The sequence below is a fragment of the Gavialis gangeticus genome, unplaced genomic scaffold (assembly GCF_001723915.1).
Source record: "Gavialis gangeticus isolate Ggan-Ray unplaced genomic scaffold, GavGan_comp1, whole genome shotgun sequence".
NCBI lineage: Eukaryota > Metazoa > Chordata > Crocodylia > Gavialidae > Gavialis > Gavialis gangeticus.
The window spans coordinates 253,107,474-253,114,682 of NW_017729032.1; positions in this window are offsets into that span (position 1 = coordinate 253,107,474).

A 7,209-nucleotide genomic window follows, 5' to 3' on the forward strand; every position below is an offset into this window, starting at 1 on the left:
TAACACAGGTACTAGATTAATGGTTCATTAAGTACTGCATAGTAGCACATGTATAGATGCTGCTACACATCTACACATGTGCTACTGCACCAGCAAGGGGGCTGCTGCTGCCTGGCTAAGCCCCGATGTGGGATGGAGCTGTGCTGGCTGCAAGGGAAGTCAAGCAAAAGAAGTCAAGACTGAAGAACTGCAGCTCTGACAATATTCAGAAATCTTAAACACTTGACTCCTTTATAAACTCCCTATATCCATGGCACTCTTTTCCCCAGCATTGTAGATAATTGAAGTGAGGATACAGCCAAAATGCTGCTTCTTTCAAAGTGATGAAACAAGCTATTTTGAGCTGGGCACTTTTGTAGATATGCTATAGATAGCTAATGCCATGTACTTATTTAGCTAGGTCCAGTTCCATGACATTGGAATATAAAGACAAAAACACCTTTAATGTCAGCTTGCTTTTCATACTGTATTTAAGTAACTCTTTCAGCACCAGGACGCTGACCACCATTGACCCCTGTGGTAGCTTATGGGTCCAGGCCCTATAGCTGTGAAGTGGGGTTGATTGTGCAATTTTAGTAAGTGGTTAGTCAAATATTTGTATGGGATGGTTTGGAAAGGGATGACCCTGCCTCAGGCAGAGGTTGAACTAGATGGCCTATGGAAATCTCTTCAAGCTCTGCTTCTCTATGTTTTTATTTATTTCCTGCCATTTAAAATATCACAGTAGAAAGAGGCAATGGCCTACATCAGGGGTCTGCAACCTATGGCTTGCAGACTGGCTCTGGCTGTAACCAGATTTAGACTCAAGTGGGGGAGAAGGGGAGGGGCTGGAACACCCCCTGGTAGCCATGTAACCCTTACTCAAGCTCCAGCTCAACCTTGCAGCAGCTCTAGGGTACCCTCCCCTTCTGACTCACCTGCCATACTTCTGATGTAATTGTTTAATTGAGAAGAATGCTGCCTAATGCATCCTAGAGCAAGCCCCTGTTCCTCTAGATGCCAGAGCATCTGTTAGCCTTAAGGGGTAATTACATGTCTCTGACCACCCCTTACACCTATGCCTTGCAGATGTTACCAGTTAATGACTCTGGTGTCCACTTGGCTCCAATCTGCCACTAATCCACCTCAGGCCTTTATACCTTTGTTGGGGCCTGAGCCCTTTTTGTCTTTATGGCTCCCTTAGCCTAGGCCCACTGTGCTGGGCCCGACTTCTGGGTCCCAGCCCAAGTCTTGCCCTCTCAGGTTGTGCCCTCCTTGGGCTCCAGACCACTGGAGGTCCTCTAAGGTTACCTCTGCCCTGCCTCAGACACTGAGCCTGCTCTGGCTCTGTCTGGGTTTCCAGCCCTGGTGTCCTTCACTCTGGATCCCTGACTCCTGTGTTGATCCCTCCCATGCACAGGACCCCCCTGGCCCTGTCTCTGCCTTCCCAAGCAGGGCTCTAGACACTAGCCTGCTCCTGGCATTCTGCCATGCATTGAGCCCCCACACACCCAGCTGTAGCCTCCACTCACTTCCAACCCACCAGTTGAAAGTGAAACCTAGGAGTAAGCTTTCTGGCAAACACAACTAAACCCCTTCTGGGTCCACACATAACCAATGGCTACCTGCCTGCATACCAAAGCTTCCCCTTACCCCAGGTAACATTCCCCTGTGGGGCATCAGCACTATTTGCCTTCCTCAAGCCAGCCCCAGTGCCAGCTAGGAGATCTCCTGCATTCTCCTTACTCTGGAGGTCTTGCCTCAGCAGCCTCCCAAGCCAGAGTGGTCCTATTGGCTCAGGACCTGTGCTTATACACCTCCCTGGCCCTGGCCCCAGCCAATCAGGTGCCTCCCTGAGCTGCCGCAGCTGTTTCCTGTTTCAGCTTGTTGGTTCAGCCTCAGGGTGACATACTGCTGCTGGTCTCTATTGTGCTCCTATGCAAGGCTCTATCCTGTGGTGCTAGCACAACACAGCTAGTCCTGTGGTAACTGCTTACATCAAGTAACTCCCCCCAGTATCTGTTCCCTGGCAGCTCGTAATAAGAAACTTTCCCCACCTGAGGCTCTCCCTGCTGCTCCTTCACCCTCAGACTTACAGGAGCCTTAGGCTTTCTGTTATACCAAGAGAGAGACTGGATCCATCCAGACTTCAGTGGGTCTTCAGTACACACTTATTATATACTTTGTTGAATAGGTACAGACTTAGACACATTACTGAATTCCAACCTAGAAATAAGAAAAATAATCTGAAAAGTAGGATGATATTATTTCCTCTATGCATTTTCCAATTAGTAGAATTTACATTTACTGACAGTAGCATAGAAAATACTGTACTCTCCCTATGTTATTTAGTCCTTGTTCCTCAAGGAGACGATTCTCCAAGCTCAAAGAGATTCAGTCCCAATGTGCACCAAGTGAGGCAGGACTGCTAAGAACCCCCCATGGCTCGAAAAAGGCATCCAGGGATGCCAAGGGCAAAAAAGGAGGCATACAAACAGTGGAAGCAAGGGGCTATGACCAAGAAGGATTACACATCTGTTGCTCAGGACTGCAGAGAGGCTGTTAGGAAGGCCGAGGCAGAGATGGAGCTAGTGCTAGTGACCAGAATTAAGGATAATAAAAAGTCCTTTTTCAAATACATAGGAAGTAAGAAGAAGGCACCGGGTAATGTGGGGCACCTGCTGGATAGGCTTGGCAATCTGGTGATTGCAGCAAATGAAAAAGCTGACTTCTTCAACAAATTCTTTATCTCCATATTCCTGAACAGGGACCAGGACATCTCCCCCACTAGAATTGCAGATGGACCCAGGGGAGGCATCGTCATGCCTAGGGTCAGGGATGACCTAGTTAGGGAAATTTTGGAGGGGCTGAACATGTTTAAATCAGTAGGTCCAGATGCTCTTCACCCAAGGGTGCTGAGGGAATTGGCAGGGGTCATAGCAGGGCCCCTGGCACGGCTCTGAGTGCTCATGGGGCACTGGTCAAGTACTAGAGGATTGGAAGAGGGCCAATGTGGTCCCCATTTACAAGAAGGGGAGAAAAGAGGACCCTGACAATTATAGGCCAGTCAGTCTTACTTCAGTCCTTGGGAAGACCTTTGAGAAAATTATCAAGGAGCACATCTGCAAGGGTCCAGCAGGGGAGGTAATGCTCAGGGGCAACCAACATGGGTTCACTGAGGGCAGGTCCTTCCAGACTAACCTGGTTTCCTTGTATGATCAGGTCACAAAGTGCCTGGACAAGGGTGTCAGGGTGGATGTTGTTTTCCTGGACTTTAAGAAGGCCTTTCACACGGTTTCCCACCACATTCTCTTAAAAAAAAAACAACTTGGTGAGTGCAGCACTGATGCCTACACAGTCAGATGGGTGGCAAATTGGCAGCAAATTGGCTAGATGATCTCACCCAGAGAGTGGTGGTGGACAGGTCATTTTTGACCTGGAGGGATGTGGGCAGTGGAGTCCCCCAGGGCTTGGTCCTGGGGCCTGTACTGTTCAACTTCTTTATTAGCAATCTGGATGTGTGGGTGGAAAGCACGCTGTCCAAATTCACTGATGACACCAAGTTGTGGGGTGAGGTGGGCATGCTGGAGGGGAGGGAGAGAATCCAGCTAGATCTAAACAGGTTACAGCAGTGAGCGGATGAGAATAGGATGGATTTCAACACAGTTAAGTGCAAGGTGCTGCATCTAGGGAGAAGGACCCAACAATACACCTATAGGCTGGGGAACACCCTTCTTGTCAACACGGTGGCAGAAAGGGATCTTGGAGTCATTGTTGACTCCAGGATGAACATGATCCGCCAACGTGAGAAAGCAGTCAGTAAGGCTAACCACACCTTGTCATGCATCTACAGATGCATCACAAGCAGGTCCAGGGAGGTGATCCTTCCCCTCTGTGTTGCATTGGTCAGGCCACAGTTGGAGTACTGCATCCAGTTCTGGGTGCCACACTTCAAGAGCAATGTGGCTAGCATTGAGAGGGTCCACAGGAGGGCCACTCACATGGTCCAGGGGAAGGCCCTATGAAGAGAGACTAAAAGGGCCTGAACCTATTCATCCTCCACAAGAGAAGGCTGAGAGGGGATCTGGTGGCTGTTTACAAACTCACCAGGGGTGACCAGCGGGAATTGGGGGAGGCTCTGTTTCCCCGGGCACCACCGAGGGTTACTAGGAATAACAGCCACAAATAGTTAGAGAGAAGGTTCAGCTGGACATCAGGAGAAATTACTTTACAGGTAGGGCTGCCAGGCTCTGGAATGGGCTCCCAAGTCAGGTGGTGCTCTCTCCTACCTTGGGGGTCTTCAAGAGGAGGCTGGACAGATATCTGGCTGGGGTGATATGATCCTGGCACCTGTTCCTGCCCGGGGCAGGGGGTCAAACCTGATGATCTGTTTAGGTCCCTTCTAACCCCAAGTACTATGATACTACTTTGCCTTTCAAAAGCTTCATGGTATGCAACATCTTTTTAGACAGGGAATCTGGAAATGGGGAAAGAATAACATGCGCTATGTACAACATTAGAGAAAGACAGGCTGCACTTGGGAAAAAGGACACTGGTAAGAGTGTACACCATTCATTTTCATTATTGCTAGAGTGCTAGTGACAGCTATAGTTAAGGTAGCCTAAGCATTTCTGTACTAAAAAGTACTTCTTCAGTTGCTCACAATTATCTATAGTTAGTTCTCATTTTGAAGTTACAGGCCAGGCCCGGTCTGTGCCCATAGCATGAACTTTTGGAAAGCCTGAGCAAAATTATTGCATTCTTTTATAAATGAAAGACTCTCATCTGTGGACACTGACTCATGTTAAGGGGATGCTGTTAATGGAATATAAATATCTGTCTTGTACATACACTTTAAGGGACTGGATGTACCTTTACACATTACATTTGTTATTTTATATGTTGGATTTACTAATAAATACAAATTTAAAATATTACCTCACTTATTTCTGTAAACAAGGAGTGGGGGCAGGGAACTTTTTTTTTTTTGTACAGTAACAAAAAGGCACATTTTGCAAAGATTTGGCCACCAGGTAGGTTTTGCCTAGATCTGTGGTTCTCAACATTTTCAGATTCAAGGCAGCCCTTGGAAAATGCCAGCTGTTTGCTTGCATTCATTTTTAGAAAGTTTTTACACTATAAATTGAGAATCATGGCTCTAGACACTTATATGCTCTTGTCACCTTAGTAACAGAGCACAATCAGAAGTACAGTAATTGATTTTTTCCCCTCAAAAAACCCTGTGAGAGGTAGAGTCCATATAGAGGAAGCCAAGTGAAGTTAGTCCCAAAGCCACACCGACCATTGGGCCACCTTTGATGCATCAATAACTTCCTTCCATTCTTCCCAGTCTTTTGCCATCTTTGCACAATCAGTCAGTTTTAATCTCATCCAGTCTTAGATGTTGTTGGTCCTGCTTGCCCGAGTCACTAGACAGGTTTTATGACTTGCTAGGGAAGCAACCAACTTCCTATAACCATTGGCAGCTGAAACCCAGGTTTCTGGAATCTCTGGAAGCACTTTATACACAACCATCCCTCCTTCCTTTAGATGGGGAAGGAAGTTGGTACTGAGCAGTGAGAGCTCTTGGGAAACAAATATCTTCATTGGCATCTTAATACAAATCTAGCACCAGCCTGAGAGCTAAGACTGGAAAGCAGACTTGTTAGCAGGAAGCTAACAATAGCCATGGCAAAAGACCTAGGAGTAGGCAGTGAACAAGAGGACAATATTAACTAGCCCAGCATTTCTCAACCCATGCATCACAAACCTACAGTGAATTGCAAGAAAATATGGAAGGGTCACGAACAAACTTTAAAAATGGATTCTCCTTTAAAGAAAAATAAGTGGGAAACTGTGGTTCTTCTCTTGCAGGTTGACAGAGTTGCAGCCTCCAAGGGGCTGCTTGCCCCCTCCCCCCATTCCCCACACACCCACCCTCTGCCCCCCACACTGCGGGGCTCGGGCCTGAGGGTGGGAGGCAGCAGGTCAGGAGTGAGGGGACCAAGTTTGAACTGGCCATTGGTGTTTACAAATGGATCCTTGTACAAAAAAAGGTTGAGAACCATTGAACTAGTCCTCAACACCACCAGATGCTGAAGATAATACTTGAACCCCAGCAAGAACATTTGCAGGTTGGTCTATTGTTCTTTCAGGAAATACAGGGATTTAGAACAAATATCCCAGTCAGTAGCCCCAAACTACCTACCCTTCTGGCCCTTGCTTTGCCTTTCCCCTAGGGACTGCATTAGGAACTGAAGACTACTGTTCAAGCAGCTGCATATAGAATAGCGTATCTAAATGCGTTTGACTTCACAAGTTAGAGCATTCTCTCTCACTTCCACAGAATGCAGGAGAGACTGTTGAGGGCTTAAGTCTGCACAGCCAAGTGCTTGGAGCACCTGCGGCTCTTGTTTCCTGTAATCAGAGTACATGGAGCATGCTACCAGACTTTCATAGATTCATAGATATAGGGTCGGAAGGGACCTTGCAGATCTTCTAGTCCAACCCCCTTCCCTGGGCAGGAGAGAAAACTGAGCTCAAATTACCCCAGCTAGGTAATCCTCAAGCCTCCTCTTAAAGACCCCCAGGGTAGGAGCCAGCACCACTTCCCTTGGAAGTTGGTTCCAGATCCTAGCCGCCCTGACTGTGAAGTAGCGCCTCCTGATGTCTAGTCTGAGCCTACTCTCTAGCAACTTATGGCTGTTATTCCTTGTTACTCTGGGAGGTGCTCAGGGAAACAAGGTCTCTCCCATTCCCCACTGGTCCCCCCCTAGTAAGTTTATAGATGGCCACCAGGTCATCTCTCAGCCTTCTCTTGTGAAGGCTGAACTGGTTCAGGTCCCATAGCCTCTCTTCATAGGGTCTGCCCTGCTGCCCCCTGATCATGTGATTGGCCCTCCTCTGGACCCCCTCAGTGCTGTCCACATCACTCCTGAAGTGCAGCGCCCAGAACTGGACGCAGTACTCCAGCTGCGGCCTGACCAGTGTGGCATAGAGGGGGAGTATCACCTCCTTAGCCCTGCTTGTGATGCATCTGTAGATGCACGACAAGGTGCGGCTAGTCCTACTGACCGTGTCCTCACATTGGCAGCCCATGTTCATTTTAGAATCGATAATGACTCCAAGATCTCTTTCTGCCACTGTGCTTCTGAGAAGGGAGTTCCTCAGCCTATAGGTATGCTGCTGGTTCCTACTGCCCAAGTGCAGCACCCTGCACTTGTCAGTATT